General features: G+C 42.2%; 1 protein-coding gene across 1 annotated transcript in view; it reads left to right on the top strand.

The window, feature by feature from the left end:
- The window catches only part of LOC138960362 (tachykinin-like peptides receptor 99D), a 313,550-nt gene that overhangs the window by 46,977 nt on the left and 249,073 nt on the right, over nucleotides 1–17,500 (top strand). The window lies entirely within an intron of this gene.

Below are 17,500 nucleotides of genomic sequence, written 5' to 3'. Positions count from 1 at the left end.
AAAAGTGAGAATTCTCACTTTGTGCGAGTGGATGAGCGAGCAGCCGAGCCTGCATCTCTATCTAGTGGTAATTTGCCATGTCGCGGTTATGGTGAGGCTGAGATGCCAGCAACTGCACTAAACTACCCTCGTTCGGCTGTGTGGTCTCTGGACGGGGGATGAAGAATTAGACAGGAAAGAAAAGAAAAGAAGAGAAAACCAAGTAAAAGAAAAGAAGAAGCAGTACCAAAAATAAAGACAGTAAAAAGGTAGATTCAAGACTCGAGATTTCATTGTCCTTACAAAAACAAGGAAAAGTGTTTTGCTGTGTCAGGTGGAAAAACGAGAAGAAATAAGAGAAATGTAGATGGAAAAGGAAGACAAAGTCAAAGAAAAACAAGAAGAAATAAGAGAAATGTAGATGGAAAAGGAAGACAAAGTCAAAGAAAAACGAAGCAAATGTAAAAGAAGAATGAAGGAAAAAGCAGATGAGATTAGACCAGATACAATTTGTATTGGAGAAAGGAAAGATTAATCCCCCAAATGGAAGCCAAAAAGATTATAAAAAAAAAATGTCAGCATTGTGGGAGGAGTTAAAGCAGAACAAAAGAGGAGTTAAAATCATGGCTTGGTAAAAAAAAAAAGAAGGATAGGGAGATGACGAGAAAGTTGCTTTCACAAGGAAAACAGGGATGGGAGGGAAGCATGGATAAGGGGATGTCATAAAGAGAGAACTTAGATAAGAGAGGCACGTTATGATGTTCAGCTTTTTCGAATTATATTATTATCGCGCACTTAAAGAAAAATGTTTGCAGTCTATCTATCAATCGTTTAATTAATTCAATCAATCGATCAACCAACTAACCATGAAATCAATCGTTTAATTAATTCAATCAATCGATCAACCAACTAACCATGAAATCAATCGTTTAATTAATTCAATCAATCGATCAACCAACTAACCATGAAATCAAACGATTGTACTCACTCTATCATTTAATCAATTAATCGATCTATCTATCTTTTGTATGTCTATCTATTTATCTATCTATGTATCTATCTATCTGTCTGTCTATCTATCTATCTATATATCTATCTATCTATCTATATATCTATCTATCTATCTATCTATATATCTATCTATCTATCTACCTATCTGTCTATCTATCTATCTGTCTGTCTATCTATCTATCTATCTATCTATCTATCTGTCTATCTATCTGTCTATCTATCTATCTATCTATCTATCTATCTATCTGTCTATCTATCTATCTATCTACCTATCTGTCTACCTATCTATATATATATATATCTATCTATCTATCTGTCTATCTATCTATCTATCTATCTATCTGTCTATCTATCTATCTATCTATCTATCTATCTGTCTGTCTATCTATCTATCTATCTATCTATCTATCTATCTACCTATCTGTCTACCTATCTATATATATATATATATATATCTATCTATCTGTCTATCTATCTATCTATCTATCTATCTATCTGTCTGTCTGTCTTTCTGTCTATGAGCAACCCACCTACCTATATCTATATATCTACCTGTCTCTCTTTCTGTATGTCTATCTATTTATCTATTTATCCACACATGTGTCTTCCCATCAACATGTGGATACGACACGAAATGCATTTGTAGTGAGGATACACACACCCGTTAAAATTCCGGGCCACAAGTTGTCAGTGTGTTTTAATTCCCTCGCTTGATCCCATGCTAACCAACATAGAAACTACCACAGATCTTATCAAGCTTTTACATGGACTGACCAATTTCTCACTTGAAAACATACCAACCACTTGCAGTCTTGCATCTTAAAAGCTACAATTTTGATCGCAGATTGGTGTTTTTTTCTAAAAAAAACAAACTGTGTGTAGTTGACACGTTGTCAACAAAACTCCAACATGTACAGGAAGTAGCCAAGCAGTAGATGATGGGGATGTGTCCAACATGTACAGGAAGTAGCCAAGCAGTAGATGCTGGGGATGTGTCCAACATGTACAGGAAGTAGCCAAGCAGTAGATGCTGGGGATGTGTCCAACATGTACAGGAAGCAGCCAAGCAGTAGATGCTGGGGATGTGTCCAACATGTATAGGAAGTAGCCAAGCAGTAGATGCTGGGGATGTGTCCAACATGTACAGGAAGTAGCCAAGCAGTAGATGATGGGGATGTGTCCAACATGTACAGGAAGTAGCCAAGCAGTAGATGATGGGGATGTGTCCAACATGTACAGGAAGTAGCCAAGCAGTAGATGCTGGGGATGTGTCCAACATGTACAGGAAGTAGCCAAGCAGTAGATGCTGGGGATGTGTCCAACATGTATAGGAAGTAGCCAAGCAGTAGATGCTGGGGATGTGTCCAACATGTACAGGAAGTAGCCAAGCAGTAGATGCTGGGGATGTGTCCAACATGTACAGGAAGTAGCCAAGCAGAAGGATTCTCCTCTCAACAAACCTGGACAGGGATGGTATACATGCTTGTTTGCACAAGGACGGCGGTCTCTAGACAGCGTACAGGAAACCTAAGAAGTAGTCCTCCTCTTACAGAGGAACTGCCCTTTTGAGACACACACCCCCCCCCCCCCTCCCCCCCTCCCCCCCTCCCCCCCTCCCAATGTAAGACTTGACTCTTTTTAAGAGCTCCATTTTAAGATTTCTGTTGATAATCTCTGTACCATTAACCCCCATTTTAAAATTCTCTTCTTTTCAAGACCAGATTTTCGCAGATTTTTGGAGATCTCAAAAGAGGATTTTTACAGTAGTACATGTACTTGAAGCGGACCGAGCCTGACGGCGGCCTCAGATGCTCTGTTGGGGGGAGGCATCTTTAAAGAGAAACTGGATCAGTGGATGCTATTAAAGCTTGGGACCCGCCAAGTGCTGCTTTATGTGTTGGATTTCCACTTTCGGAACCATTTGCATCAAGCTTTACTGGAGTTTAGGGTTACTGCCCCTGGGTTAATGTCCGTCATTATTGGTTAAGGGCCTGTGCCATCCCTTAATAGCGGTAATCTCTTGTTGTTCTTGTTGTTGCTCTTCTTATTCTTGTTGTTATCGTTGTTATGGGAGTCTGGTTAGTTTAATCAGATGTTGTTATGGTTGTGGTGGCACTGCCTGCCCACGTCCCACAACCAATAATTGTTGTGTTCATTTTGACTGCCACGCAAAAACAATTTCAATAGAAGGTTCAATAATAGGGCGACAAGTACACTGCAATGCCTAATCCCGTGTCACATTCAATTGTGTTCATTTTGACTCACATTCACTCACAAACACACACGCACAAAACATGTCATCATAAGTGTTCATTTTTAGTCACACACAATGACAATTTCATCAAAAGGTTGAACAAAAGGTCGGCAGGTTCACTATACTACCCACCCCCGTATCATACCCATTCGGGTTCATTTTGACTCCCACACAAAGACCAGTTGTCAATAAGGTTGTAAAATATGGCGCTTTTCAGTACTGTTCTCTGCACTCCGTACCATAACCAGTCGTGTTAGGTTTTGATTCTTCCACAAGGTTAAAAACTAGGGCGACAAGTTCGCTACTATGCCTGCCTCTTACGAGAGCCAGTCGCGTTCTTCTTTGTATCACTAAACAACCCCCTTTCCACATCTACTCGTATTCATTTTGAATCCAACACACACACACACACACACACACACACACACACACACACACACACACACACACACACACACAAACTCGCACACACACAATGTTCGTTTTTACACACTACACTACACTCCCCGCCCCTTACCGTACTACAGCCAATGTTCGTTTTTACACACTGCACTACACTCTCCGCCCCTTACCGTACTACAGCCAATGTTCGTTTTTACACACTACACTACACTCTCCGCCCCTTACCGTACTACAGCCAATGTTCGTTTTTACACACTACACTACACTCTCCGCCCCTTACCGTACTACAGCCAATGTTCGTTTTTACACACTACACTACACTCTCCGCCCCTTACCGTACTACAGCCAATGTTCGTTTTTACACACTGCACTACACTCTCCGCCCCTTACCGTACTACAGCCAATGTTCGTTTTTACACACTACACTACACTCTCCGCCCCTTACCGTACTACAGCCAATGTTCGTTTTTACACACTACACTACACTCTCCGCCCCTTACCGTACTACAGCCAATGTTCGTTTTTACACACTACACTACACTCTCCGCCCCTTACCGTACTACAGCCAATATTCGTTTTTACACACTACACTACACTCTCCGCCCCTTACCGTACTACAGCCAATGTTCGTTTTTACACACTACACTACACTCTCCGCCCCTTACCGTACTACAGCCAATGTTCGTTTTTACACACTACACTACACTCTCCGCCCCTTACCGTACTACAGCCAATGTTCGTTTTTACACACTACACTACACTCTCCGCCCCTTACCGTACTACAGCCAATGTTCGTTTTTACACACTACACTACACTCTCCGCCCCTTACCGTACTACAGCCAATGTTCGTTTTTACACACTACATTGAGCTCATGGAGACCACAGACACGCGAAAGAGAGACCAAGGGTGCTGAGGCGAATGAGAAGCATTACTCAGCCAAAAGGCGACACATTGCAGGTTCTCTTGTCCAGAGGAGTGCTCAACGGATTCACATCATCTGCACGATTAACGCAAAGTGGTCATATCCGGAACAACAGGATATCGGACTATTTGCTATCGATTGCCACTTGGACATGAAAAAGAGGTACTTGTTTTCGCGCAATATATGTCCGCCGTATGAGAAAAACAGTTCCCATTCATGGTTAATTGAACGTTGGCTGTTGAGCAATTATTTAGCCACTAATGGCCATTAGGTTGTTTTGCATCTCTGTTTGCTTAAAAGCATGACTTTTGAGATTCTTGGATTCAAATGTCTGGATCGGTTTAACTTGTGGTATTGGTGTACTATAGGTGACAAAGGAATGTCAGTGTTACAGCATATAAAGTTTAGTATACTTCCTCCGACAACATGCACATGTATTCTTTTTCTCTCTTCTTCGCTCACTGTTTACTCTCTCTCTCCCTCTCTCTCTCTCTCTCTCTCTCTCTCTCTCTCTCTCTCTCTCTCTCTCTCTCTCTCTCTCTCTCTCTCTCTCTCTCGATAATAATTTGTCTTGGGCCCATCATGTTCTCTCGGTATGTAAAACAATGTCCAGAAAAATATATCAGTTAAATAGAATTAAACACTTTCTAGATCAGCACTCAAGGTTATTATACTTTAACGCATATATACAAACCATCACAGATTATTGTTCAACCATCGGGGACTCTGCCAGTGCTAATATTTTAAAACCATTGTATAGTTTACATAGGCGAGCGCTGAAACTAATTTTACTGAAACAATCCAGTCTTGTATTTGATGATTATAAGAAACTTAAGATTCTCCCATTAAAAGAAAGATTTAAATTAAATGAAGGCGTGCTCCTTCACAAAATACTTTCCGGCCGTGCACCACGAACTTTCGTTGCAAACTTTAAAGTCAAACCAAACCGAAAGTTTAACGTCCCAATTCCAAGGATGGATCTCTTCAAATCAAGCTTAGCCTATTCTGGTAGTGTCCTGTGGAATTCTCTCCCGGAATTTGTGAGAGTCCCAATGAGTCTCAATACTTTCAAAAAACACCTTTCACTGTATTTAATGTTAAATTACGAAAAATCACATTGATGGAAGACTTTGTTTGGTTATATTTTCATTTGTCCAAAGCATCAGTGTTCATTATATCCACACAAAAACACTCAAAGCTTTAATAACACATTTACTCATGCATGTGTATTCAGCATTGTTTTCACTTCGTTACATATACGACTCTTTATATTTGTGTATAATATGTAGTGTGTAAATATTCATAATTATGTTGTTGTTTTTCTCTACCTTTTTTTCTACGTTAATATCCGTGTAAATATGTGATTAGATTAGTCCCCTCTCTGGGCGAGGGCTGGTTGAAAAAAAGCTCGTTGTATTGCTTATGCCACAACCCTCGAAAAATAAAATTTGATTTGATTTGATTTGATCTCTCTCTCTCTCTCTCTCTCTCTCTCTCTCTCTCTCTCTCTCTCTCTCTCTCTCTCTCTCTCTCTCTCTCTCTCTCTCTCTCTCTCTCTCTCTCTCTCTGCATTTGATTTTATGAATAACCACATATGTATGCTCTTCATGCCTCATCTTCATCATCATCATCATCATCATCATCATCATCATCATCATCATCATCGTCGTCATCTTTATCATCACGTGCTGAAGTTTTCTGACCTCCTTTTGTTGGTAAACTTTTTAACTTTTTAATTTTTGATTTTTCAATTTTATCATTGTGTGTCTGTGCGTCCCAAGGACAGATTGTAAGAAAAGGCGTAGCCTTAAATCTTAATCCTTGTTAAATAAAGTTCAATTCAATTCAATTCAATTCAATTCTCTCTCTCTCTCTTTCTCTCTCTTTCTCTCTCTTTCACACACACACACGCACACACACACACACACACACACCACACACACACACGCACACACACACACACACACACACACACACACACACACACACACACACACACACCTCCACCACCACCACCACCACCAAAATTACTTTAAGTCAGATAACTACGTCGTTTTTCCAGACAGTCTTCAAAAATGTCCGAGGTTCTTGTCACGGCCGCGCCTAAGTCAAGATCTGGATGACATTCGTCCCCAAACAAGCTGTTACTGAAACGGTCCCGTAAAGAGAACCTGAGAGGAAGAGTCAGAAAACTCGATAAAAGGTAGAAGGATTTGCCCCAATAATTCAGCATCCATACTTCCAGGCACGCAAGAATCTCGTCTCCAGCTAAAGTCTTTGCTGTCCGTGTGGGGAAGGAGCTTCCTGTCTCAAAGCCTCAATACTGCGTCTTGGCACAGAAACACGATTGCTGTTTGTAGACGGATTTTCGCACTTCAGTCTCGGCCCCTGTTCTTTGGAGAGAAAGAGAATAGGCAGCAGACGGATCTAAAAACCGCAAATCCCCACACACTTGATTTCTTTTCCTTGACAGTTAGACTCATTAGACGGTTTTGCTGGATTGGGGTCTGGCATACAGACGTTTGACACCATTCCATCAGCCGGGTCTTCCACACGTCGACCTGAATTACAGACCTCTCCCTTTCCTCCGACAGGACGGATAATGAAGCAGATCATGAGAGAAGGGAAAGGAAGGAGGGGGGAGGAGCAGAGACAGAACTCTCTGACAAACTACTGTCCGGCCTCTTGTGTTAGATCAGCTAGGCTCTCAATCTCTGCGGGCTTTTGTCAAGCATTGTCTAATCTCTGCCAGGAAAATAGATTACCACAGACGATATTTTTTTCTCGTTTGCTCTGTTTGCTCTGTATCTTCCACGCCTTCTGTGACGATGGATTTTTGATCTTGGGGGGTTTGTGAGGACACACGGGAGGAGACAATAACAGGAGCCCTATCCTCACCTTGGACACAGTGACATTGTGTTACGCGTTATCTTAGACAATAACAGGAGCCCTATCCTCACCTTGGACACAGTGACATTGTGTTACGCGTTATCTTGTCTTCACCAGGACCGTTGGAGAGGTGTTTCACCGCGGGACCAATGAAACCTAGCTATCAAAGATTCTGATCTGGAACGTTAGCAGTCTGTTTTGGATATATGTTTTAGAACTATATAATTATCAAAGGCCTAAAATAACGATTTCCTCCTCTGAGACTTGGAAGAACGTTTTCAGCCCTAAACGTGAGAGATATTTCGCCGCGCCAGTGAGTGCAGCTTCAGATAAATATATGAGAGAATAAGCCTGTGGGGATCTCCTTTTTTTTCCCCTCTCGTTCAGCGGGCAAATTGTTTTAGCGCAGCTCGATTATCAGGCAGATCTTTTCAGCCAGAACTGCATGGATGCACTCTGGATCTCCGCTGCTGCTGCTGCTTGCGAATAAAATGGTTTCTTAGTTACACAAAACTAAAAACAACGAAACAAAAAAAAACATGTAAAAAGAGGGCTAGGATAAAAAGGATAAGGGGGAGGATCAGGACGGAAAGCCTAAAAATAGACGGGTTTCCATTTCAAACGCGTGCCTATGGCGTTCAGTTTGGTATTAAATATGCTGACATCTGAATGAAGTCGCAACAACGTTCGCGTGGTAGTTTCGTGCACAACTGTCGCGCTGTCTTAATTATCGCTTCCACGCACATCTAGAAAAACATAATAAGGAGAAGAAGCAGAAGAAGAAAGCGAAGGGGTTTGGCATAAATAACGTTTTTATTGCCTTTTTTTATTAGCTTCTTTAAGTTAAAGAGTTTCTCCCCACAAGGGATGAATTAAAATAAAGTAGGCTCAACTTAATTGCTTGAGGCGATTAATTGTGTTCTCTCGATTGATCCTGATTTACTTACGTTTCTTCTGAGTAAACTCTCAATTATCTGTTTGTTAGATGCTATCTTTGTTCATTCTGCACACACAAAAGAGAGACGAAAAAATCCATTATAAATCCTCTTCCAGACATGCAAGAGTCAATAACAACTTTTGACCAACCTAAAACCCTTTTTAATTTCTCTTTAATGACACTAATTAAGTTTACTTATGCAACAATTAAAATCTTCTGATTGCCTCTTTTTACTATTTCCCAACAGCGAGAACCCTGTCCCAAGAAAACGACGTAAGATATTTTCTGATCAAAGCGGCCATTTGGACCACAACAATGTAGTGTTTCGCAGTGCACGCAAGAAAAGTCGACCCATTGCTTAACTCACGAGCGAGCGAGGGCAATTAGGGTCTCGTTTTATTACGTTAGCCTTGAAGTTTTATTTCAGCAAAATATCTTTCGTTGGACAAAACCAGTTCGCCTCTCAGGGGACTGGGAAATTTCTTTACGAAGGCTTATCTCAGTTCGCTACGGGCCCTGTAATCAGGTTTGGCTTTTTTTTATTTTTTATTCCTGTTTGTTGAAAGTCCGCAAGGAATTCGTCAGTATCTAAAACCAGGACGGTTGAGTGGCCATGATGGCTGCAGACAAGTTACGGCCCTTTTTGTCCTTTGAGTTGTGTCCCTTCAGACTAAAAAGCATTGCATCTGACTATAGTGACTGTTCAATAATTCTGTTTGACGTAAAATAAGCAGAGTTTTGATGCATCATTGCATCGTGCCGATGCTACGTTGATCGTTCGATCATTGTGTATAAAGATTTTTTAATGAAACAGAATATCCATCGACTGTATTTCTGATAGCTACGGTTCACGAGAGCAGAATGCACATACAACTCTTTCATTCATACTCACATACTCAAGCACGCCACGCGGATACACGTACTCACGCACGCACGAAAGCAGGCACACACACACACATACACGCACGAACCTTCTGTAATAAATGTCCTTCCTCTCGTGCATGCTTCTCTCTCTGTCTCTCCCACCGATTCCACGAATTGACCTTTATAAGACCAGTCTTGCTTTTTCGGGTACATCAGTTTGGAATTCATTTCTATCATCCCTTAAGCACTTAAAGTCATTAAAAAGTTGTAAAAAATGTGTCAAAAAACACTTAATGTCTGAGTAGTTTAACGCGTTTTGATTTACCACACTTAGTATTACGCCAAAGATATGCTGTGCATTGTATATTCTGAACATATTTTTGTTGTACTATTGCTACATGTTCGATTGCTACCAGCTTGTACTTATATTTACTTGCATAGTATGCATTTGATTTTATGAATAACCACATATGTATGCTCTTCATGCCTCATCTTCATCATCATCATCGTCATCATCATCATCGTCATCATCATCATCGTCATCTTTATCATCACGTGCTGAAGTTTTCTGACTTTTTAACTTTTTAATTTTTAATTTTTCAATTTTATCATTGTGTGTCTGTGCGTCCCAAGGACAGATTGTAAGAAAAGGCGTAGCCTTAAATCTTAATCCTTGTTAAATAAAGTTCAATTCAATTCAATTCAATTCAATTCTCTCTCTCTCTCTCTCTCTCTCTCTCTCTCTCTCTCTCTCTCTCTCTCTCTCTCTCTCTCTCTCTCTCTCTCTCTCTCTCTCCCTCGCTCTCTCTCTCTCTCTCTCTCTCTCTCTCTCTCTCTCTCTCTCTCTCTCTCTCTCTCTCTCTCTCTCTCTCTCTCTCTCTTTCACTCTCTCTCATTCGTAATATAATTTGTTTTCTGTAGCGCTCCGCCTATCTTTTAAAGCACCGGCATGTAAAAGAAACGTTACGCATTTGATCAAACGGTTATTTCGGTGGGACGGCGAACAGGAGGTCACACATTTTGCACTATCTGCTTCACGCTTGGTTGGTTAAGCGTTCAATTGATTGCCCCAGACCGCATTATTGTTTCAAGGAAATGAGCCAAGAGCGTGATAAAGCAAGAGCCGTATAAATGCATGGTAACATTTGCAAAATGTGTGGCGCCAATATATTCTTCTTGATTGTTTCCACTTGTCCGGGTCTCTTAACTGTAAATGTGTCAAAATTATTTTGATGAATTTGCTTGTTTGCTTTAAAAGGAAGGTGTTTCTCTCTAATGATGACATTTGTTCGTGTTTGATGAATGTGCCATTGCATTTCTGTGCTGGTTTTTTGGAAATTGCGAAGCTGATTGATTAACACACAAACTACATTACGTGAAATACCCGGCAAAGTGTTCCATGTTCATTGTCCGTGTTAAGCTGCTGCATCTTGGGTATTCCTCCCCAAACTCCTGTCACACCCCCAACTGCGCCCACTTCCCCGAGAGCTGCAAGTAACAAGACATGAAACAGACACGCATACTAACCAATGAGGCGGGGGGCAAACAAACAGAAATAGCTGCGTGCTCATAAGCTAGGAGGAAAATCAGTAAGTTGGTGAAGAATAGCAGAGAAAAAAGAATTAAAAAAAAAAGATAAGCAACAGGCGCAAGGGGGAAAACAAGAAGGAGAGATGGGGCAGAGAACACACAAACCAGCCTCTCCAAAAGGCATGTTATGCTCACAATGAATAATTCACTGACTTTGGAATAAACTCCCCCGGCTTCCAGGTTTTCTTCATATACATTTTTAGCCATTGCTTTAGAAGCGCCTGTCATCTGAGAAAACACAGCACTATTTGTGTACCCTTGTTGCCCGATTATCACCAACAAAAATCCCAATCTGCGGTGGCTCCGAGGAAACACGAAAGCGGGATTGAGACCTTGGAGTTTTGAGGAGGTCCAGAATTCGTGCCAGACGTTCAGGAATCGGCACGAGCTGCCGAGCACGCACGTTCCTTTTTCGTCTTGGATCTGGTGTCTATCGCCTCTCCATTGCAGGACTCAATCTGCTTGAAATATTGTGAATGAAGACATGTGGGTTTTTCTTTTTTCGTATGCAAGTCCTCTCTGTTGCGTGGTAGGGAGGCTTTGCAGTTGACCGTCTTTTGCAAGATCGATCAGCTAGCGCGCTTCTCTTTTGTATTCTTTTTCTCTTTTTTTTTTGGGGGGGGGGGGGCGTGGGAGGTGGGAAGTGGTTGGAGTTCTTTTATTTTCCACTTTCAAAGGAGGCTAGTTGTGTTGGTTGGATAAGCTCACGCGGCGTGCCTCTCAATCTGCGTTTAGGTGTTGGGTCAGTGAACACTACCGTAAACTACCTTGTAAGCGCCCACCGACCTTTATGCGCCAATGTCGCTCAAAAGTAGGCAGTGGGCGTTTATTAGGTTCTGTACCCAGTACCCTGTGCACAATCTGTTGCTCGTGAGAAATAGCGGTATTTGATCACTTGGTATCAGATTGACAGAAGGATTTGTTTCTTTGCAAAAATCTCCTCTGTGACACAGACGCGTTTGTGTTTGTGCAAGTGCTTCACAAGAAACACATGGAAACTAACCAAAACAATCATCCTTTACTGTCATAGTATTAGAGCAAATGCTGACGGGCGCAGTGGCGTGGTGGTAAGACGTCGGCCTCCTAATCGGGAGGCCGTGAGTTCGAATCCCGGTCGCTACCGCCTGGTGGGTTAAGAGTGGAGATTTTTCCGATCTCCCAGGTCAACTTATGTGCAGACCTGCTAGTGACTTAACCCCCTTCGTGAGTACACGCAAGCACAAGACCAAGTGCGCACGGAAAAGATCCTGTAATCCATGTCGGAGTTCGGTGGGTTATGAAAACACGAAAATACTCAGCATGCCTACTCAACGAAAGCGGAGTGAAGCTGACAAGCGCTTAGAACTGTACCCACGGAATACGCGCTATATAAGCTTCATTTTGATTGATTGATTGATTGATCTCAGAGTATAGTTTGGGGAACCCAAATGGGCAAACGAGCTCACAAGTAACCGGAAAATTCTGGAACGCTGAAGAAGTAAAGAAGAGCAAATGCTCATATCGTCAATGAAAATGATGACTCAAGTGTTCCGAGCAGCAGCGCGTGTGTCTGAACGAGAAAAAACATTGTTTGTTTGTTTGCTTAACGCCCAGCCGACCACGAAAGGCCATATCAGGGCGCTGCTGCTTTGACATATAACGTGCGCCACACACAAGACAGAAGTCGCAGCACAGGCTTCATGTCTCACCCAGTCACATTATTCTGACACCGGACCAACCAGTCCTAGCACTAACCCCATAATGCCAGACGCCAGGCGGAGCAGCCACCAGATTGCCAATTTTAAAGTCTTAGGTATGACCCGGCCGGGGTTCGAACCCACGACCTCCCGATCACGGAGCCGACGCCTTACCACTAGGCCAACCGTGCCGGTCTGAACGAAAATCATAACTAAAAAAAAAATTAAAAAATTAAAAAGCACACACTAAAATGTATATCAAGAGACTGCAGTGGCAAACGTATGAACTCAGCATCTTGTGATTATTCACTCGAATGATATCTCTGTAATTTGACACCTTTGGAACAAATGGGGGGGGGGGGGAGGGGGGTGTTTACAAGGTACTATATGACAGTTTTAGATCCAAAGAAAGGGGTGGGTGTTTGCTCGATCCTGTGCGATTACAGGGTAGTTTACGGTACTTGCAAAAATTCATCATCTGATGGGCTGGGTGTGTCATTATTGTTTTTCTCTCTTTCCTAACTGTGTCGTTACCTTTCATTTTTGTGTTAATACTTGTGGTTTTGTTCTTTTCTGAATAAGGCCTAAAAAAAAAATAGGTGTGGTTACGGTAACCCGACCTACCCTATTTTTAGGGGCCGATCCTATAACTTTTTATTACATTTGTCAAAAAAAAACACAAAAAAAAACGAGTGCAAAAAACGCAATGAAAGCGAAAGCGCCCGAGTCGCACACTTATTTCCCTGTCAAGTACCGGTAGGTTTAATTTGTACACATTAGAAAAAAAAGTTAAAACAAAAAAAAAAGTGATTGCCTACCTACCTACCCTATTTTTTTTGGCTATGTTACCGTAACCACACCTATTTTTTTTTTGGCCTAATCCTTCCTTTGCTTGGCATCTGGGTTTTTTCTCTCCGTCTTTCTCTCTCTCTGTCTTTCTCTCTATCTCTGTCTCTGTGTGTTTGTCTCTCTCTCTCTCTCTCTCTCTCTCTCTCTCTCTCTCTCTCTCTCTCTCTCTCTCTCTCTCTCTCTGTCTCTCTCTCTCTTACTCTCTCTCTATGGGTATGGGTCTCAAAATTTACTTCCTCCAATTCCTCGTATAGATCTTTATAAATCCAGCTTAGCTTTTTCAGGATCATCTCTGTGGAATTCTTTGCCAATAGAAATCAAACGATCCGCATCCTTAAAGGCCTTTAAAAGGCAGTTGCACACACATTTGATCACACTATAAACTGCCCCTGATGTTTAGTTTCCATTGTGTACTCGGATAATGTATGCAATGCTCTTAAGTGTTTGTTTGTTTTTTAAATATTGTATATATATAGTAAATCTGAATATGTAATCCCTCGTCCCCCTCCCCCTTCTTCTTGAAACTTAAGCTGCCTGTATATATGGCCCTGTTCGGCAATACATTGCTGTACTTTTTTAAGAAATTTTAAAAAACATTTACGTTTGTTTGTGTCTGGTTTTGTTTTATATGACTTTGTGAGTCCAATATTTTTTATGTTTATACTCGACCATTATTTTGATGTTTTATTAGTTTAATACTTTGATGAGGTATGTGCGCAGTCTTTGCTTTCGTTTACAATTATTCTCTGTATATGTTCCAAGGACAGGTTGGAAGATTAGGCTGAGCCTAAAACCTGTATCCTTATGTAATAAAAGTTCTGAGTTCTGAGTTCTCTCTCTCTCGCTCTATCTCTCTCTCACTCTCTCTCTCTCTCTCTCTCTCTGTCTCTCTCTCTCTCTTACTCTCTCTCTCTCTCAGTCTCTCTGTCTCTCTCTCTTACTCTCTCTCTCTCAGTCTCTCTCTCTCTCTCTCTCTCGCTCTCTCGCTCTAGATCTTACTCTCTCTCTCTCTTACTCTCTCTCTCTCTCTCTCTTACTCTCTCTCTCTCTCTCTCTCTCTCTCTCTCTCTCTCTCTCTCTCTCTCTCTCCCTCACCAAGGCATATAGTTTACGGTGAAACAGGACGTTTTGTGGTAACGCACATAAAGTGTATGAAGTTTTGGCTTCGATTAACTCGGATGGATGGCAACAGGTACCCCAAGAAAGTGTATAATATGCTACTGTCTATACAAAGGCAAAATTACACGACATGGGCTTGTAACGTTCGTAATGTTTTGTACAAGTATGGATTTGGTGAAGTGTGGGAAGCACAAGGTGTTGGTGATATTTCCACGTTTGTAAGAGAATTTCGCCAAAGACTTGTCGATTGCTTTAGACAGGATTGGCATAGTTCCCTTGAATCACACGTTTTTTATAATGTGTATTCGTTATTTAAGCAGTCCTTGTGTATGAGTGGTTATTTGTATCAGATAAGAAATGTTCATTTGAGAAGAATGTTAGCACGTTTCAGATTTGGTATGTCACCCTTAAATAACCACTATTTACAGTATAAACCCAATGTGAATAACGTAGACAGATTTTGCCCTTTGTGCTCAGATGATACACTGGAGACGGAAGTACATTTTTTACTTGTTTGTCCCGCATATAATGAGATCAGAGTTGAATTAATAGCCTCAAAGTATTATCGGAACCCATCCATGTTTAGAATGTGCCAATTACTATCCTCAACAAATGGCCAAGTGGTAAGACAGTTAGCAACGTATATTTTCAACTAGAATGAATACCCGCTTCGCCGGGTAGCCGGCTTCGCCGGGAAGAAGTACTTAGAGCCGTACGACGGCTTCGCCGGGTCCGAACAATGGACCCGCCAAGCTTAGGTCCCTCCCAGATTCGTGGAATGGGAACAGCACGAAAATGATTTAGTGGCCATAATGCCATTCCTGACCATATCGAGTCCCATCCTTGTCGACGAATGTAACCGTGTTAATCACCTTTGGAGGCGAACTCCACTCAAACAGGACTGAGCAAGTTATGGCTTCTCAAAGGAAGGCCAGTACATAAAATTACACAAAAGCCGCCAGACCACATCACAAACAGAACTGAACAATGCACAGGTGTTGCTTACATAGAGACACACACACTCGCACACACACACACACAAAAACACAGAGAAGCCGTATCTATAGAGAGATAGATGACAGTGTATTTTTCGCGTGGCTATAAATTGATTCGACCTTTGCACTTTTACAGTGAGGATAATTTACGGGTCCAATTTACGTTCTGTACACTGCGTTGACCTTCTAAAAATAGTACCAGTAACAGAACGCCCGGGAATATCCGAAGACGCTCAGCGCAGTGGACAGCGCAGTGTAGTAACTTACAACTGAACGGGAAAGCCACACGAAGGAAGGGAGATAAACGCCAAACACTGGAGAAGATAAGGAAGAGTTACTTATAATGGTGAAATGAACACAAAAACGAAAATGAGTTCAGCGCTGCGCGCTGAGAGCACGTGTTGAAATATCTCATCGATGATATTGTGTCCGGGGTGTAGCTGAATACGGTGTCCAAATTTGAAAAAGATCCACCGAGAACTTTGGCGTTGTGATGTGGTGTAGCGGCTATGGTGTGTCGGTATGGGGGCCCGGGTAGCTGAGGTGGAACCAAAATGAGCTGAGGTGGAACCAAAATCGGTTCAGCGCTGCGCGCTGAGAGCACGTGTTGAAATATCGACCAGGTTGTGTCCTGTACCGGGTCAACCTGAATATGCCCACCAAATTTGAAGCAGATCCATCGAGAACTTTGGCCGTGCATCGCGCACAGACAGATACACACACACACACACAGACACACAGACACACAGACACTAGTCGTATATATATATAGACTAGAATGAATACCCGCTTCGCCGGGTAGCCGGCTTCGCCGGGAAGAAGTACTTAGAGCCGTACGCCGGCTTCGCCGGGTCCGAACTATGGACCCGCCAAGCTTAGGTCCCTCCCAGATTCGTGGAATGGGAACAGCACGAAAATGATTCAGTGGCCATAATGCCATTCCTGACCATATCGAGTCCCATCCTTGTCGACGAATGTAACCGTGTTAATCACCTTTGGAGGCGAACTCCACTCAAACAGGACTGAGCAAGTTATGGCTTCTCAAAGGAAGGCCAGTACATAAAATTACACAAAAGCCGCCAGACCACATCACAAACAGAACTGAAGAATGCACAGGTGTTGATTACATAGAGACACACACACTTACACACACACACACACAAACACAGAGAAGCCGTATCTATAGAGAGATAGATGACAGTGTATTTTTCGCGTGGCTATAAATTGATTCGACCTTTGCACTTTTACAGTGAGGATAATTTACGGGTCCAATTTACGTTCTGTACACTGCGTTGACCTTCTAAAAATAGGTAACAGTAACAGAACGCCGGGAATATCCGAAGACGCTCAGCGCAGTGGACAGCGCAGTGTAGTAACTTACAACTGAACGGGAAAGCCACACGAAGGAAGGGAGATAAACGCCAAACACTGGAGAAGATAAGGAAGAGTTACTTATAATGGTGAAATGAACCCAAAAACGAAAATGAGTTCAGCGCTGCGCGCTGAGAGCACGTGTTGAAATATCTCATCGATGATATTGTGTCCGGGGTGTAGCTGAATACGGTGTCCAAATTTGAAAAAGATCCACCGAGAACTTTGGCGTTGTGATGTGGTGTAGCGGCTATGGTGTGTCGGTATGGGGGCCCGGGTAAGCTGAGGTGGAACCAAAATAGCTGAGGTGGAACCAAAATCGGTTCCGCGCTGCGCGCTGAGAGCACGTGTTGAAATATCGACCAGGTTGTGTCGTGTCCCGGGTCTACTTGAATATGCCCACCAAATTTGAAGCAGATCCATCGAGAACTTTGGCCGTGCATCGCGCACAGACAGATACACACACACACACACAGACACACAGACACACAGACACTAGTCGTATATATATATAGATAGAAGCACTACGATTTCGCACTGATTCTCTGGAAAATGCTCAGTTGCAAGATGCAGGTCCATAATGACTTTAATGTTGCTTTTTCTGCTTATTTTAAACATTGTTCGCTTGTATTATGTGTCA

This window comes from Littorina saxatilis, linkage group LG2 (genome assembly GCF_037325665.1).
Source record: "Littorina saxatilis isolate snail1 linkage group LG2, US_GU_Lsax_2.0, whole genome shotgun sequence".
NCBI classification, from domain to species: domain Eukaryota; kingdom Metazoa; phylum Mollusca; class Gastropoda; order Littorinimorpha; family Littorinidae; genus Littorina; species Littorina saxatilis.
This window is presented reverse-complemented; position numbering and strand designations above follow the sequence as displayed.